This window comes from Halichoerus grypus, chromosome 3 (assembly GCF_964656455.1).
Source record: "Halichoerus grypus chromosome 3, mHalGry1.hap1.1, whole genome shotgun sequence".
NCBI classification, from domain to species: domain Eukaryota; kingdom Metazoa; phylum Chordata; class Mammalia; order Carnivora; family Phocidae; genus Halichoerus; species Halichoerus grypus.
Genome location: NC_135714.1, coordinates 182089655 through 182106229, shown reverse-complemented (window position 1 = coordinate 182106229; position 16575 = coordinate 182089655). Strand labels below are relative to the sequence as shown.

The window sequence follows — 16575 nt, the reverse complement described above, 5'->3', positions numbered from 1 at the left end:
TACAAACTGTAAGTGATCCGAGTGGGAAGGGCTATTCTAGACAAGATACACCAGGAATTCACCTCTGAGAAATGACATTTAAGCAAATATCTGAGTAATAAGAAGTGAACAAACCAATTTTGGTCTGCCGAGCATACTAGGTCAAGGGGTCAGCAAAAGTAAAAAGCCCTAAAATAGGAATGAACGTGGGTGAGTCTGAGAAACAAAAGGACCATAGTGTGGCTGGGCTTGGTGAGCAAACAAGTGGGTGAGAGGAAATGAGATCAAACGGGAAGACACAGACCAGATCATGTAAGGCTTCAGTAAGTTTGCGTAAGATGTTTGCATTTCCCCCCAAGAGCAAAGGGAAGCCATACTCTGCTCACCCGGAAACAGAGCAATGCTAGAGGCCGTGGTGACTGAGCATCTGGGTTCTCGCTCATCATACAGGGAGTGGAGACAGGCCCCGAGGAAGTGACTCACTGCTGAGTCTCTTACAGGTCCACAGCTTGGCGATAATATCCAAGTAGGACACCTGACTCCAAGGGCTAGTAAGGAGTTCAAAGAAGAAGGGGGCCACACGGATCCAAGAAGAGTAAGTACAGACCCACTGTTCTTTCTTAAGTGCTACTGGAGGCAGGGGTTTGGGAAGGTAGAGAGAGAGTCCCAGCGTTCAGGGAGGCTGAGATGTGAACTTTAAGATGGCATCATTACAACCTCAAGACAGGTGCAGGTTATGGGCTGCAACAATGGGGCCACGTGAGAGGAGCAAAAATACTCACACTTAAGCCTAGCCAGCCTTGGACATACCATGGCATTCATTCTCAGCTCTGCTCTCCTGCATGTAAAAATACATGGAGAAATGGCACCCTGCTCTTCATGGAGGGTGGGCCCCAGAAGTGCCCACTATACCAATAGTATAAATCCCAACTCGAGGCAAAATGGCCCCCTTGACCTTTTTAATGGTCTAATAAGCAGATCTCCCTTGAGAAGGGCCTCTTGCTTTCATGGCTGTTCTTTTTCCTGCATGATAGTTTTACCTTTGCTAATATGCAATGGTAAAAAAATAGAAAGAAAAAAGAAAAAAAGCCATCCTATGAAATAGAAGATACTTTGAAAGTGCTAAGACTGCTCAGTTCTCTGACAAGCCTTGGCCAACAGTGAGGCTTTAGAATAAAATTAGGAACTGTATGAAGGATGAATGGGTCCAGTCTGTCTCCTGCAGAGCTCAGCAGTGTGGATGGGGCCAGAGTCGTCCCTTGGTTCCTAAGCTTTAATAGAGCGTCTTTCATTCAAAGCTCCCAGGACACTTCATAGCTGCTAAAATGATCCTAAGCAAATATTTGGAGCTACACACTACAGGTGGGAATATGGAGGCACCGAGAAGAAAAAGAACTGACCAAAGACCCGAAGAGTCAACTGTGGAGGTAGGACCAGAATCCAGGACCTGAGCCAACTCAGAGCTCCTGTTGGCAAGATCAAGCCTGGAAAAGAGCACTGGGACTTCATGATTGAGATGAGTTATAATCAAACAAATTGGGGGGTCCGCAGTCACAGCCAGTTGTGAGCCAGCTGCGTCCTAATCCAATGCCACCCTGGCACGTGTGCATGGAGGCTGGGTGACCTGCAGCTCTAAGTGGTTAAGACTTGAATAATTCAAACTCTCTAATTCGATTGACGGTGTCTGTTAGAGTGAGCATATGCAGCGAGGTGTGCTGTGTTCCTGACAAATTCACTTCATAGCTTCAATTAAACCCATTTCCTGTGTCCTAGGGCCAAAAAGGCCAATATACAAAACGACCACACGGCCATATTGCCAAGATAAGGGTGAACACGGTGCAATTCACCTGTGTATGCTGCAGGCTGGAGTCTGAGTCGGGAGGCCACAGTGAAGACTAAAGAGTGCTATGGTCTGAATGTTTGTTTCTCCCCCCACCCCAAAATGCATACGTTGAAATCCTAACCCTCAAAGCCAATGGTATTAGGAGGTGGGGCCTTTGGGGTGATTAGGTCCTGAGGATGGAGCTCTCATGAATGGGATTAGTGTTCTTATGAAAGGGCCCTGGGAGAGCTCCTCAGCTCCTTCTGTCATGTGAGGCTACAACAGGAAGTCCGCGGTCTGGAAGAGGGCCCTCACCCCATCATGCTGGCACCCTGATCTTGGACTTCCAGCCTCTGGAACTGTAAGCAGTAAATTTCTGTCCTTTATAAGCCACCCAGTCTATAATATTTTGTTATAGCAGCCCAAAGGGACTAAGATGAAGAATATACTTTGATATGGTCCCCCAGGGTGGACACTGCCTCATTCTCGCCACTGTTGACCTTGAAATAAACAAAACTTGAACACAATGTAGAGTCATGACTTGGGGTACTCCGACCTCCTTCTCTCAATTGGCCGCACTGGAGATGAGTAGCTGAATGGCAGACAAGGAAGGAAAGATTTGGGAGCAAAATAAGACACATTGAAAATAAGAAGAGCTTCAAGACTCACGATGGGCTACCATCAATAGCACTTCTCTACCCATTTGGTCCACGGAGATTGGTTTGTCCTGGGGCTTCTCCCAAGGGTCGGATCTCAGCTGAGATCTCCCTAAATAACAGGATCTCAGTGGAGCTTCAGAGCCCATAAGAAGTCCAGCATGGCTATGGGAGGTCAGGGGCCATTTTAGCATTATGGAGAGGTGGTTACGAATTTGAATTCGTACTTCTTTTACTAGCTGTGGGATCTTGGCCAAGTCACTACATCTCTTTGTGCCTTCTGGGCACAAATATTATGTATTGGACAGGGTTGTGAAGCAAGAAGTTGATAGAGTGAAGCACTTAGAACAGAGCTTGCTCTGCAGTAAGAACTCAATAAATGTCCTCCATTATTATTACCGTTACATAGCAAACTCAAAGTACCCCAGAGCTCATTAGATTTCGGGTTCCTCTTCCATGCAGATCCAGTTCACTTTTGGGTCCAATTTAACTTTGGAGTTATATGTAAGACTTATTTTCCGTGGTGCCTGGGTGGCTCAGTTGGTTAAGCGTTAATCAATCAACTCTTGATTTCGGCTCAGGTTCGTGAGATCAAGCCCTGTGTCAGGATCCACACTCAGCAGGGAGTCTGCTTGAGATTCTTTCCCCCCACCCTCTCTCTCTGTCTCCCTCTGCCCCTCCCCCCGCTTGTGCTCTCTCTCGCTCTCTCGCTTTCTAAAATAAATAAATAAAATCTTTAAAAAAAGACTTACTTTCCAAATTTAAGGGCTTTGACCAAAAGACCACCTTTGTTGACAGGTGGGAAAGGAAGCCAGGCTGTGCTGAGGAGCACCCTCATCACTGACATTTTGCTCAGCATCAGCCAAGGCTAGCCCTGGGTAAAACTGAGAGACAGGCCAAATTTGCTTACATGGAGCAGCCCCCTTCTAGCACCCCATCATGCTGGGGCCACCCAGGATCCATGACCCCAGAAGCCCCAAGGGCAGGGACATCGGTGGCAGCCACCCACCAGCAATCAGTCAGCAGGCTTACAGTGGGCTGGGGAGCGAGGACCAGCTCAGAGGGGTTACCCATCACTTGGGGCTGGTGAGAGGAATGGGGGAGAGAATTAGAGCAGAAGGGGGTGGGCCTCAGTGCTAGGATTTGTCTGAGCAGGTCTTGGGCAACCAAAAAGCATTTGTGTACTGGAAAGAGCCACCCAAATGTGCAGGGGTGTTATTACATCATTGTTACTAGTTGTCATTCAAAAGCCAGTTGTTAGCATCTACGTAACAGGCAATGGAGTGAAGGAAGCCAGAGGGATCTGGGTTTGCACCCAGATACCTCCGTACCTGACACAGGACTGTGGCCTTGCAGAGCCTCACTCGCCGCCGCCGCCGCCCCCTCCCCCTCCCCCTCCCAGGAGGTCCCAAAGAGCAGGGTCTTTGACGGACTGAGAGTGACAATGTGAATTGCCTGGCTCATAGCAGACAGAGTCAACCCGGGTGACGTTTCCCTTCTCTCTGGTGAAGACAGGCTACTTTTTTTTCCACATGGAAATGGAACTTCATAAAACCAGAAAGCAAGACGGTTGCCCCAGGGAAGGTTTTAGGAGTGAGTTATTTTCATAGCATCTTTTCTCTCCTCAAAGATCATGCAGAGAGGGAATATCCATTTCAGTGTGGTTCAGGCTTCGGCAGCAGTTGCTCACAAAGGGTGGGGTTAGGGAATGTTTCCAGTATGCGGGGCTCTTTTGCTGACCTGGGTCCTGTCTCTGCAGACTCTGCCCCGCGGGAGCCTCCAGGTGTGTGCTGAAAGGGCAGAAGAAGCTTGCCGAGGAGGCCAAGGACTCCTGGAAACTCCGGGCCAGGCTTGGTGCGTGGGCTGGAATGCTCCCGCAGCTGTCAGAGCCCACAGAAGACACCCCCCCCAGGCCAGGGAGCGCAGAGGGGTGTCCTGGTGCTGTGGGAGCCTTCCACTTGAGTCCGCTGGATGTGGCCAGCACTCCTCGTAGCTTTTCGTGGTCCCTTTCCTTGGGCAGCTTCCAAGCCTCCAGTTGGGCTGAGTCTAGGAGCTGAGCAGCTCTGTTTGCAAAATCTCCTACCCACGGGAGGCCAAGGCCAGGCATCTGCCCGTAACGGGGATGGGAGTCTGTGGAGGTGGCATGGATTTATTATTCCACGACCCATGTGATTGGCACATCTCTCTGCCCTGACCTTACTCCCTCCTATGTCAGTTGTACTCGCACCACCACCTCATGGACGGACCGACTCATTACAGTTGGCATTGGTTTTGTTTCTTTTCTCAGTTAGTCCTCTTCTCTGGGAAAATGAGCGCTCCTGACATCCACTTCCTCCTTTCTAGGCCTGTGGGGATGCCAGAAAGGAAGCACAGCCCGAGAGAAATATCCTTAGGGAGTGCGAGCAGCTGAGGCCCATAGTCCCAGAGATTCTGTGTGCATATAAATATACATAGAGAGGTTTATTTTCATATATGAAATAGGTATGAGAGGGGAGATATATGTATATACATACATACGAGATTTGTGTCGTGTGTGTGTATGAGCTCCAGCCAATCTGTATTCAACACATCTCTTTTTATTTAAAGTAAATAAAATATTTAACTAGAGATTTAAATAAGAAGATATGTATCGGAATATGTAATATAAATATTGCATATTTATGCCTGGGCCATCCTCTAGGTCAACCTGGAGATGCTCCTTTCTGTCTTTCACATAATCCTCAGGCTTCATACTTTATGATTTCTGTTCCACCCCAATGCATATTCTAACTCGATCTCACCGGGACAAAGATCACACAGCCTGGGCCTCGGGATGCATATCAGTGAAAAAGGCTAGTGGCGGGTGTTAGTAACAGACCCAAAACACCTAGCCCAGGCTTGGCCCAGGAGGCATTGACCAATGCTGTGGGTGGATGTGGGGCTGGTGATGATGAGGTAACATTGGCTTCTGGGGAGCTGCAGATGTAGAGGACTCCATGTGCCCAAGGTCAATGACATTCAGGAAGACCCCATAGCTCTTGCCCTCCAGGGGCACCTTCCTGCCCCGCAGTTAGGTGAATGAGTTAACTAATCAGAGCCCGGGAGCTTGATTCCCGAGTGTTTCTACTGCTGGTGGCCCTTCGGCATTGTGAAAACACATAGAAGATGGAGAGGCAAAGCCGTATTTGAAGTCTGGTTATCGCACAAAGAATTGAGTGATCCGCGGGTGATGCGCCCTCTCTGTGTTTCTGGACATCTAATCAGAATGCTCCCCCTTGAGGTCCCTGGTAGGTGGGATAGGTTGCAGACTCCTTAAGCAGCATTTTATTATGACAGTGAGAACAAACCACGAAGGCTCCCATTTCATTCACTCTCCTCTCCCACCAGGGTGCTTGGAGCAGGGCTCAGAAGGAAGGATACAACAGGAGAAGTTCCATTCAGCTTCCAGTCCTCTCTCCTTGGTTAGAGGTGACAAGTTACCAGGCCAGACACCTGGTGCAATCAGCTAACCAGCCCAGGGCAGCATGAATCAGCGTGCTGTACCTCAGAACACATACACGGGAGCCCAAAGGTATGGGTTCCTGCCACTCTGACATGCATGAACTTGTCTAAGGCTAAGACTCTATCTACCCTGATTCAGTTTCCTCACCTGTCAAGTGAGGAGGTTGATCTTAATGACCCCTAAGTTCCCTTTCATGGTTAATATCCTCTAATCCTCAATTTTAAAAATATAGAAAGTTTGCATTTAACCGAGGATAATGCCCAACGTACTAGAGTTGTTAAAACAACAGAAAATCAAGTGTTTATGTTTGATTCAGAAATTCAGATTGACCATCCTATGAGTCATATCAAAATATTGATGGTTTTGTAGAGAACTAAGTGGGTCTGGGGCGACAAATAATGAATGTTCCCGGTAGTTTGCTTTCTGTGACCACGAACAGTAGCCAGCCCAGAGAGGACGAGGCACGGGCCAGAGAGATAAGGAGTCGCTCACCGACTTGACAGTGAGCTATTGAGGGCCCGCACCCAGCCTTTACCCTGCGAGCGTGGACTTCTCGAATTTCCTTGTGGATTCCACTCCCACAGCATCTTAAGATACGAATTCTCGTTCAGCAAGTCTGGCTGGAGCCCAAGCTTCTGCATTCCTAACATGCTCCGGGGAATCCAGGGACATGTGTGCGCAGCAAAATAGCTGTCCTCCGGGGTCTTCTCCTGGGTGTTGGATGAGGGGGTCCCGATTTGCAACGCGGTCGTGGTTCAGAGGATGGGGACCACGTCTGAGGATGGGTGGAGGAGGGGCGCATAGCTTCCTTGGAAGAGGAGGGTGAAGCCAGTCTGAGAATAGACTGTAGCTGGGGTTAAAATGCTGGTGGACGATTCGAAGTAACTGCGAGGGGAAAGCGAGGGAGAGAAAGGGAGTTTAGAGGTGCAGGCACTGAGTGTTACGGGGGGAGCCGTGTTGTTTAAATGCCGTCCTGGCTGAGACGCTGAGCCCCGCAGCTCAAGGCTCTGGCCTCTCTGTCCTTTGAATTGAGGTTTGCCTTTGACTTTAATGGAACAATTTTCTTCTCGTGCTACAGCAGCCGTTTCATTCCAAGACGGATTGCAATGTGAACTGATCTTTTTCCATTTCGGGTCCCAAACCACAGCACAGGTAGTTTCTAAATAAATGTCGGTGGCTTCTGGGGGAGGCTCTGACTGCGAGGCTGGAATAAAAGTGGACACAGTCACAAAGAGCGTCTACGTCGGCTGTTCCCCTGAAAGGGCTCGGGGTTCTGATGGCTCCCAATGCCCTCAGACACCCTGGATTTCCCGGGGGCTGTCGACGCCCATGAGCCTTCGTGACGCGTTTTTGACGCAAAGTAGTTTTAAAGACAGAAAGAAGGTGGAGTTTGTTTTGAAGGTTGACCTGTTTTTTGTTGTTGTTTTGTTTTTTAAGATTTTATTTATTTATTTGAGGCGTGGGTAGGGGCAGAGGGGAAAAGAATCTCAAGCCGACTCCGAGCCCAGCAGAGAGTCCTACACAGGGCAAGACTGCTTAGATTGTGTCTGAGCAGTGGCCCTGCTGAGGACAAATATCTGAATGAGGGCCCTCACTGCTGGAGGGAGCCCCATACTCATAGGGAGAGGCAGCTCTGGGAGAATCTAGGTCCATTCTCTGTGGCCCTCAGTAAATCCTGTTTCTGGATTCCTAGCTGGCTCCTCAAAGGGCATGTGGACAAGATGGGGTGTCACCAACAGCCACACAAAGCGCACCCAAGAATCTGGAGCCAAGGCTGACCTTATGTCCAAGTAGAAAAGACTTTGTCATCATTTGAAGGCACCTGCCTAAGAGGTCTCCCAGCGGACACAGGCCTTGGAAGATCAGGATCGGATATTCATTTCTTTGGGTTCACCATTCGCCCTCCAACCCAGCTGTTTCTAAGGCATAAGCACCTTTGGGAGACCTGCTCAGAAACACACTAATTTACCAGTGGCTCTAGATTTATCAAAACGTGAAATAGCTAACACACAATGAGTGTCCCTCATGCCAGGAACTGTATTGTGCTGAGTACCTTACATGTATTGGATCATTAAATTATCATGGCAACCCTACTATGTAGGATATTGAAATCCCCACTTTACAGATGGGTAAACTTGAGTCTGGAGGTGTGAAATAACTTGCTCAAGGTCACACAAAGTCAGTTGTGCTTGGTCTCAAGCCCAGGCTGCTAGCCCAAACTCCTACTGCTTTTCAAAGGGCCGCTCTGCTTCCTCAAAGGCATGAGCGCTTATGAGGGTGCTAGTTATGAGGGGCTGGGGGAGGGAAAACAAAGGGAAGGACAGCTACCGAAGAGCAGCTTCACCATTTCTTCCATACATGGGTCCCCTGTGGGATGCACAAGGGCTGTTTAAAGCGAAGTGGTTCAGAAATGCCATGGTAGCTGACTGCATTAGCTAAAGCAAGCCCCCAGGGACCTGGTAATTGTTTCCTGCACACCTTACACATCCCCTTGGATCTTTGCACTGGAACCAGAATGTGATTGTACCCTACTGCACTTTGCTGAGCCTTTCCCAGGTGTTCTGGCCAGCCACCACCATGAGATTTTGCACCCCAAGGGTTAAATTCTCAGCTGAAGGGGTAGCAGAGAGTCCATTTTGGTGAGAACATGCAGAGGCCAAATGCACCCTTCCAGAGCCTCCTGCTTCTGTTCTTTTGCTCATTTTGATTTAAACCTTCTGTCCTTGTCAGGCTCTTTCCCATTCATAATTATTTGTGTGATGGGTACAATGTTATTATTCTATTATGACTCACAAACCATGGCCAAATCACTATTTCGGTTGATATTGCTTATAAACTATTACATCAGCTGCTTTGCAATTCCATAGTAATGCCTTTCCCCAAGTCCCTCCAGAATTTAAGAGGAAAAAAAAAAAAAGCCCAGCAAGATTTCAGTCCAGAACCTGCCAGCACCAGGCTGTTGGTTTGACTTCCTGCCTCAGTGGTATTTCCTGGAGTTGCAAGTTATTTAATGCTTACATGGCGACATCTGATCTTTCTTTCTATTGTCCCCCATTGGCCACTGAAGCGCTCTCATTCAAACACAGCTCCTGTGGAAGCAAAGAGAAGGCAGTTTCGCTGCAGGGCACCCCACAGCTGTGCTTTCTAGTATTTGCCCAAATGGCTTCCTACGGGAACAGCGATCACGGTAGCTCTCTGTCTTGAGTAAGCAAACTTCATTTTAACCACAAATGGCTCCGAGTGCTGTGGTCCTGTAAGTTATTCCAGCATAGTACTGAGATACTCTTTTTCTCAGCCTGGGCATCCTGGGGTGGGAGTGCGCACTCACCAGCATGGATTCCTGGCAGTTTTGCGGGCAAGGCCAGGGGGATGTTGTTCCCGAGAAAGGCTGCGAATGCAGCCCGTCGTGCCATTTAGAAAGTAGCCCTCGGCTCTCCAGGCGGACAGTGACACGCATTGATTCCTGGCAAACTAGACTCTGCAGGTGGATCTGGGTCCCTGGCCTACTGTTATTCTGTCCTTGATCTGGAGCGTAGCCGTTTGATCTATCAAGGTCATTACCAGGTCTTTGGAGGCCCCTGTTGAAAAATCCTGTGCTTTGGGGTTTGTAGGGAGGGCAGAAGTAGTCTATCCCTTTGGGAGAAAGCCGCTCACAGGCCTGGATCTGTAGCAACATGCCTGTGTTGATGTGTAGAGTGTCCCTGGTTCTATCCCCACCCACATATGGCCTTTTGACCGCTTACAGCAGAGCGATTCAGGAGGAATCACCAGGAAAGAGACCAGGGAAGGAACCAGCCCACCCATACCGAGTTCCTGGGACCTCCTGAGTGTCCACTGCCTGAAAGGGAATAATTGGGAAGGGCGAAAAGGACAATGAGTGGTAAAAAGAGGCTGATCCCAGCTAAGTAAGCCAATGATGCTAAAGGTCTGACCCGTCCATGTAGGGGCCCAGAACTGGCACTGGGTCGCAGTAGCAGATGGTGTCCGAGGGGACTGCGCTGTGTTTGGCTCTCACTCAAGGGAGCACCAGGCTTGGTGAGTCACTTAGTCCTCCAGGGGCCATATCATGCGCGGCATGTTTCCCTGGGTGGTAAGATTTATGCCAACTGATGATATCACAACCCAAGAGTTGTTAAAAGACCATGATGTCAAGCTGTTAGCGGCCACACTCCCATTGTCCAATCCCACGAAAAGCCTGTTTTCACACATGGAAACTCAAGGGTGTCCACAGATGCGGTTCTCACTGTGCGGTTCACAGACAAGCAGTGGTGTGGAAGGATTCTCCAGGTGCCCACAGACTGATTGCTCATAGAATCGTGAGACTTGCTCAGCATTTTGCACCATCAAAATCCTTCCTACTCCAGTGTCGTCCCCGCTGACATAGACCTCTGACTTGAAAAGGCTCCTGTTAAAAACAAAAACAAAACAAAAAATTTCCTTGACCTTCTCTTCCCATCTGACTATGGCTCATCTCTCTGTTTCCCCTTAATGTGAAATTCCTCACAAAAAGATGTATTACCACCATCTTTATTTTCTCTCTTCCAGTCCTCTCCTCTCCCAGGTGGCTTTTTCAGTCCCACCTCGATGAGAGTGGGATTGTGGACTTCCTCTTACTTAATCCAGAAGTCAGTTCTCTGATCCATCTTACAGAAAACCCCAGCCTCTATTGTCACCCTGGACTCCTCCCTCCTTTTTCAAACTTTATCTTCTCTAGGGCCCCATGATACCACCTTTTCTGTTTTCCTCTGACCACATTACTGCTTTTCCCATTCTCTTCTACTCACTCAGGATTCAATCTCTGGATCTCTTCTCTTCTCTTCCCTTCCCTTTGCTCCTCTCCTCTCATCCCCCACCCCAATGCACCCCATTCTTTTCTCCACATTCTATCCAGTGACCTCTTGCGGTCTCATACCATCTATGGATTCATGACTCCCAAATCTATCTTTCTAGTCCTTATCCTTCCCCTAAGGAAACTGACCATATGACATCTCTGCCTGGATGTCCAATAGACATCTCAAATTTAAATGTCCAAAAGTAAACAGTGTCTTTGCAAAGCCTATTTCTTCCCTCCCGGGGCTCCTTTGTGAGGCAAATGGCACCATCACCTACCCAGTTGCTCGCATCCAAATCTTGAAAATCATTTGTCTTTGACTCTTTTTAAAAAAGGACCCCACATTCGGTCAGCCAGTCCTAGTGGCTCTAACTTCAGTATAAATCCCAGAATCTGGCTACATCTCACTGCCTCTGCTGCGGCAGCTCTGATCTAAGTTCTTATCTCCCGCCTAGCCCACGGCGAGAACCCCTATCCCGCTTCCAGACTTTTCCACACTTGTCCTCCTATAATGCATTCTCCACCTGACAGGCAAAATAATCTCTTAAAAGTGGAAATCAACCATATCACTTTCTTTCTTAAATCTTGCTAAGGGTTTCTTTCTTTTTTTTTTTAATTTTATTTTATTATGTTATGTTAGTCACCATACATTACATCATTAGTTTTTGATGTAGTGTTCCATGATTCATTGTTTGCGTATAACACCCAGTGCTCCATGCAGTACGTGCCCTCTTTAATACCCATCACCAGGCTAACCCATCCCCCCACTCCCCTCCCCTCTAGAACCCTCAGTTTGTTTCTCAGGTTCCATAGCCTCTCATGGTTTGCTCCCCCTCTGATTTCCCCCCCTTCATTTTTCCCTTCCTACTATCTTCTTTTTTTTTTTTTCTAATCACATTTAAGCCACCTGCCCTGTATGTAAGACCCGACGTGATCTGACCCCTGTGCTCCTTGCCGCCCAGCTCAGCTCAGTCACTACACTCATTCACACTAGCCTTCTTTCAGCCCTCAGACAGCCCTGGCTTATTGTCGCCTCAGGGTCTTTGCACTTGCTGTTCCTTCTGTCCAGCATGCTTTCCCCCCCAGACTTCCACATAATTAGTCTCAGTTTCAGCATCACCTCTGAAGACAGACCTTCTCTGACCAGTTTAAAGCAGCTCCTAAACCCAGCCCTTCTCTCTCTCCTTACACTGTTTGTTTTCCACACATCAATGAACATTCTCTACTTGAAATTATCTTTTTATTTGTTCATGGTTTATTTTTGTCTCCCACTAGACCACATGACAGCAATCTTGCCTGTCTTGTTCACTGCTATTTCCCTAACTTATACTCATGCCTACCTCATATTGTGTGCTCAATAAATATTTGTTGTCTGAGTAAACGCTCCCATTATAATAAGTTCTATATGGTGTTTCTGCTTCTGGTGTGAAGCAACGTCGTTTCCAAAAGCATGGGAGAATGACCTAGATATATTTTTTAATAATTCAGAGATTCTTGGGCCCCATACCAGGCTTTATTGATGTGCCACTGAAAGTATCCTGATCTTTTCATTCACTCTGCTGAAAAGTCTTGAAGTGGCAAAAGTAGAGGACAGGGGGTTAGCATTCAGGCTAATGGAATTTGGGTTGAGTGGTCTTGTGAGTCCTTTGTTTCATCGGGGTACAAATGTTTGAAACCATTGGATTGCAGTTGGGTGTGGAGGTGGAGAGGAGATGAGAAGCTGAACCCTGTGCCATGAGCCTATCTGACTGTTAAAAGCCAAGGTCCAGTTTTACCCACTTTGGTGGCTAAGTGATTCTGTGAATTATCAGGGCACCTGTTAGTTCAAGAAAAACTCTTCCCTTCCCATGTCCTTGAGCTTCATGGTCTAGAACTCTGCTGTCCAATCCAGTAGCCATGATTTAAATTGGAATTAATGAAAATTAAGGCATTTCCTTTGAATTAAATTTACTACAATGAAGATGAAATAAAACGAAGCATTTCATCCGTAAGTCTCACTAGCCACATTGCAGGTACTCACTGACCACATGAGAGAGGGACCATTGTATTGCACAGTGTACTTTCATCATGGCAGAAAGTTCTGCAGGGCAAAGCTGGTCTAGAAAATGGGCTCCTGGGACAGTTAGGGCATCCACCTGCTTACTTCCTTAAGTGCCAGTCTAGTCAGTCCTATGTGGAACTGAGCTTCACCCTGGTTAAGCAATGGGTCTCATGAGGCCTGGGAATTTCAACTGAGCAGGTAAGAAGCTGAGGAAAACAGCTTGTAAAACCCTTTGCCAGCAGACCTGCCCACACACAGAGGAGATGCGCATTTTCACCGAGGCTACCATTTGTTGCCTCAGACACCTGGGGAAAAGCACATTTCTGGGGATAGGGAACGCACTTCTCGTAGCTTGTTCTCCTTGAACTCTGGGTCCAAGGTCACTCGAGGGAAAATCATCAGAATTTGTTATATGACTGTTTCTTGGGGTTACCTTCTCTATCCCCAGTGAGATTATCCGTCACTTTAAGGCAGGGGAAATAACTTATGCTCTTGTATTATCCCCCCACAGCATTTCACATACAGATGATAAACACTAGCACTTAGTCTAACTTGCATTATAATTAGTTCTGTACATGCTTCTCTTTGTTTGCTCATGAGCCTTTCAAGGGCAAGGCTAATATCTTATTCCCTTAGCTGCAGCATTATTATGCAGGATGTGTAATTGTTTTTCTATATATATTCATTAGATTGAGTGGATAGGAGGATGGATGGATAGGTGGATAGATGAATGGATGGATGGATGGATGGATGGTCAGAGGGATGGACAGACTCAGACCCACACTGATAGAAAATCCCATGTTTCAGTGATAACCTTTCTGGGAATCTATCATTTCTCATCTCAGGATTTCAGAGGAATTAAGCATTTTCTCACTTCTGAAGATGAGGAGACGTACCTTCCAAGTCAACAGTGGATAAATGAGGGAAATCTTTTCCAATGCCATCAGAGTTTTCTCCTGGGATTTCATCAGAAAATCCATTTCCTTTTTCTTCTCTCTAGAAGCAAGCCCAGCTAGGGAAAGAACAAATCAGGCTTAAAAGGAAAACAGAGCAATAGGAAAATGTCATAAGAAATTGTGTACGTGCCATGTGAAACACACAGATTCCCAGTGCATTTTGTGTTACTCTTTTGAAATCCCAATCTCGAATGTGTGTTATAGACTATTGAATATTCTGTCCCCACATTCTTGTCTCCGGGGGAGAGGAGAATGAGACTGCATGTAGCACAGCAGAAAGCACGTGAGATCACAAAACCAGGCACAGGTCAGCTCTTAGCCCCCCTGCGGAGGAGGCAAGTTCATTGGGGGCACATTGATTATCTCCCAGGTGTCTGTTCATGTCCACAAGGTTGGGACACTAACGGGAAATCCAATAATGCTTATTCGGAACAACACGAGCCAGCCCCCCCTAGCATATGGCTTCGGGTGTTGGTTGCTTTTCAGTTTTATAAATCTTTTCTGATTATAAAAAATAATTCACTTTCATTATGGAAATATGGAAAGGTACACAGGAATTATAGAAAGGTATAGAGAAAACTAAAAATGCTAGAGCCCTGCTACCCTGAGTTAACTGTTGCTTTTATTTCCTTCTTGTCCATACTTCTCTACAAATATATAGACTGTGTCTTTTTGGGGATAATTGAATCATATCGCTCACACTTTGTTTGATTTTTATATTTAACAACACATTATTAAAAGTATATCCCCATGCCATTAAATATTTTTCAATGCAAAATGGTATATAGTAAAAAAAAAAAAAAAAAATCCTCCTCCTCTCCCTCCAAATGTATAGGCTATAACTTAATGTGCTATTTGGGAGGGAATTTATTGTTTTAAGTACCTATATTAAGAAAGAAGGCTAAAAATTAGTGTCTTAAACACCTAATTTAGGAGGTTAAAAGGGGACTAACAAAATTAACAAAGTTCCAAACAGGAAATTAAACTAAAGTAATCTACAACAGAAATGCTTTTAGATTTGTCTCTTGTGCGTTTTTTTTTTTTTTCATTCTGTGCTTGGAATCTTTTGATCCTTCTGTTTTAGATGTGTTACCTGTTGAAAGAGTGTTTAACTAGATATTTTAAATCCAGTCTGTCATTTTTGACTTTGACTGAGGCATTTAGCAGGTCTTCAGGTAAAGGAATCACTGAAATATTTGATCTTTTTATCTTATTTTGTGTTCTGTAACTGTCTCTAGATCTCTTCTCGTTTTTTGCCTTCTTTGAGACTGACTTCCTTTTATTTATTCCTACCGCTTTGGAAGTCATAAATGTAATTCTCTTCTAGAGTTTCTCCAGGACTGTTAACAAGCATACTTCACTTACCATATGCTAAATTTAATTAATAAGTTTCCTTCCTTCTGCACCTTCTAGTGGCCTTAGGACACTTTAATTCTGTTACCCCTTCTGATTTCTCTGCTACTGGTCCTGCATATTTCATTTGTGTTGCCATTGTTTTATAAAGTCCACACTTTTTGAATTTACTCATACATTTGCCACTTTCTTGGCTCATTGTGCCATTTTTCATCTCAATATTTATACACAACTTGACTTGCCTCTGCTTCAAACAAGCCCTTAGAATTCCTTTTAAATCACAGTCTTTTTTCTTACCCCGAAGCGTCTTTACCTCACTCTTGTTTTTTGAACCATATTTTCACTTCATGTGTGTTTTGAGGCTGGTAGCTACTTTCTCTCCTCATATTAAAAATGTTTCCTCTGTCTTCCAACTCCCATGATTGCTATTAAGAAGTCAATTGTAAGTTTGTCATTCCTTTGTAAGTAATCCATCTTCTCTGCCTGCTTTTTAGATGTTCCCTGGCTTTAGTGTTTTAGCCCTATCTGGTGTATGTTTCTTCTTTTCTTTCTTTTCTTTTCTCCTCTTTTGCAAAGTCTGCTTGGGTTCCTTGGATGTTTAAGTCTGAGGATTGAAGTCTTTTCTCAATTCTGATCATTTCTCTTTCTCTTTCTGCACTGTGAAATAGGTAAACTGCTGGTCTGTCTTCCAGTTGTCTAATTATTTCTTCAGCTGTGCTAAACTTCTCTTATACCCTCCATTGAGGCTTACAAAAATGGTTATAATATTTTTCATTTCTAGAAATTCTAGTTGGATATTTTTTCAAAAAACGCTTGAAAATTTTTATAAATTTCTGTTCCTCACTTATATTCTATATAGCTTGTATGGGCTGAAATGTGTCTGCTCAAAATTAATCTATTGAAATCTTAACCCCCAGTGCCTCAGAATGTGACTGCATAAGAAATGGGGCCTTTAAAGAAATAATTAAGGTTAAATGAGATCATTGGGGTGGGTCCTAATCCAATATGACTGGTGCCCTTATCAGAAGAGATTAGGACACACACATAACACAGTGGGAAGACCACGTGAAGACAGAGGAAAGATGACTATCTACAAGCCCAGGCAAGATGCCTCAGAAGAAATTAATCCCAGTGACACCTTGATCTTGGACTTCTAGCCTCTAGAACTGTGAGCAAATAAATATCTGTTGTTGATGACCCTAAAGAACTAACCTAGACCCTCAATTTTTTTCCATAGTTTAAACTACTTGTTTTATATTCTTTGGTTGATAATCCAATATCTGAAACCTCTTGGAAGCTGAATCTCCTGTCTTTTTTTTTCTCCCCCCCAGTGGTATTATGTTGGTATCTTTGTGAGTTCTGTGATCTGTGCTGATGATCAATGGAAATTCTTTGAGATGAATCTGAGAGGCTTCATTTTTCTTAGTATTATGAGCCTAGGGCTGCTGCCAAGCGA

At 45.7% G+C, this 16575-nt stretch overlaps 1 long non-coding RNA gene across 9 annotated transcripts in view; it reads left to right on the top strand.

Moving 5' to 3' along the window:
* The first annotated feature begins 347 nt into the window (after positions 1–347).
* The window catches only part of LOC118533146 (uncharacterized), an 80742-nt gene continuing 64514 nt past the window's right edge, over positions 348–16575 (top strand). For all 9 annotated transcript variants that reach the window (XR_013446649.1, XR_013446651.1, XR_013446648.1 and 6 more), the window contains exons 1-2: positions 348–574; positions 1278–1406. This is a non-coding gene — a long non-coding RNA (uncharacterized LOC118533146). The remainder of the gene's footprint in view (positions 575–1277; positions 1407–16575) is intronic.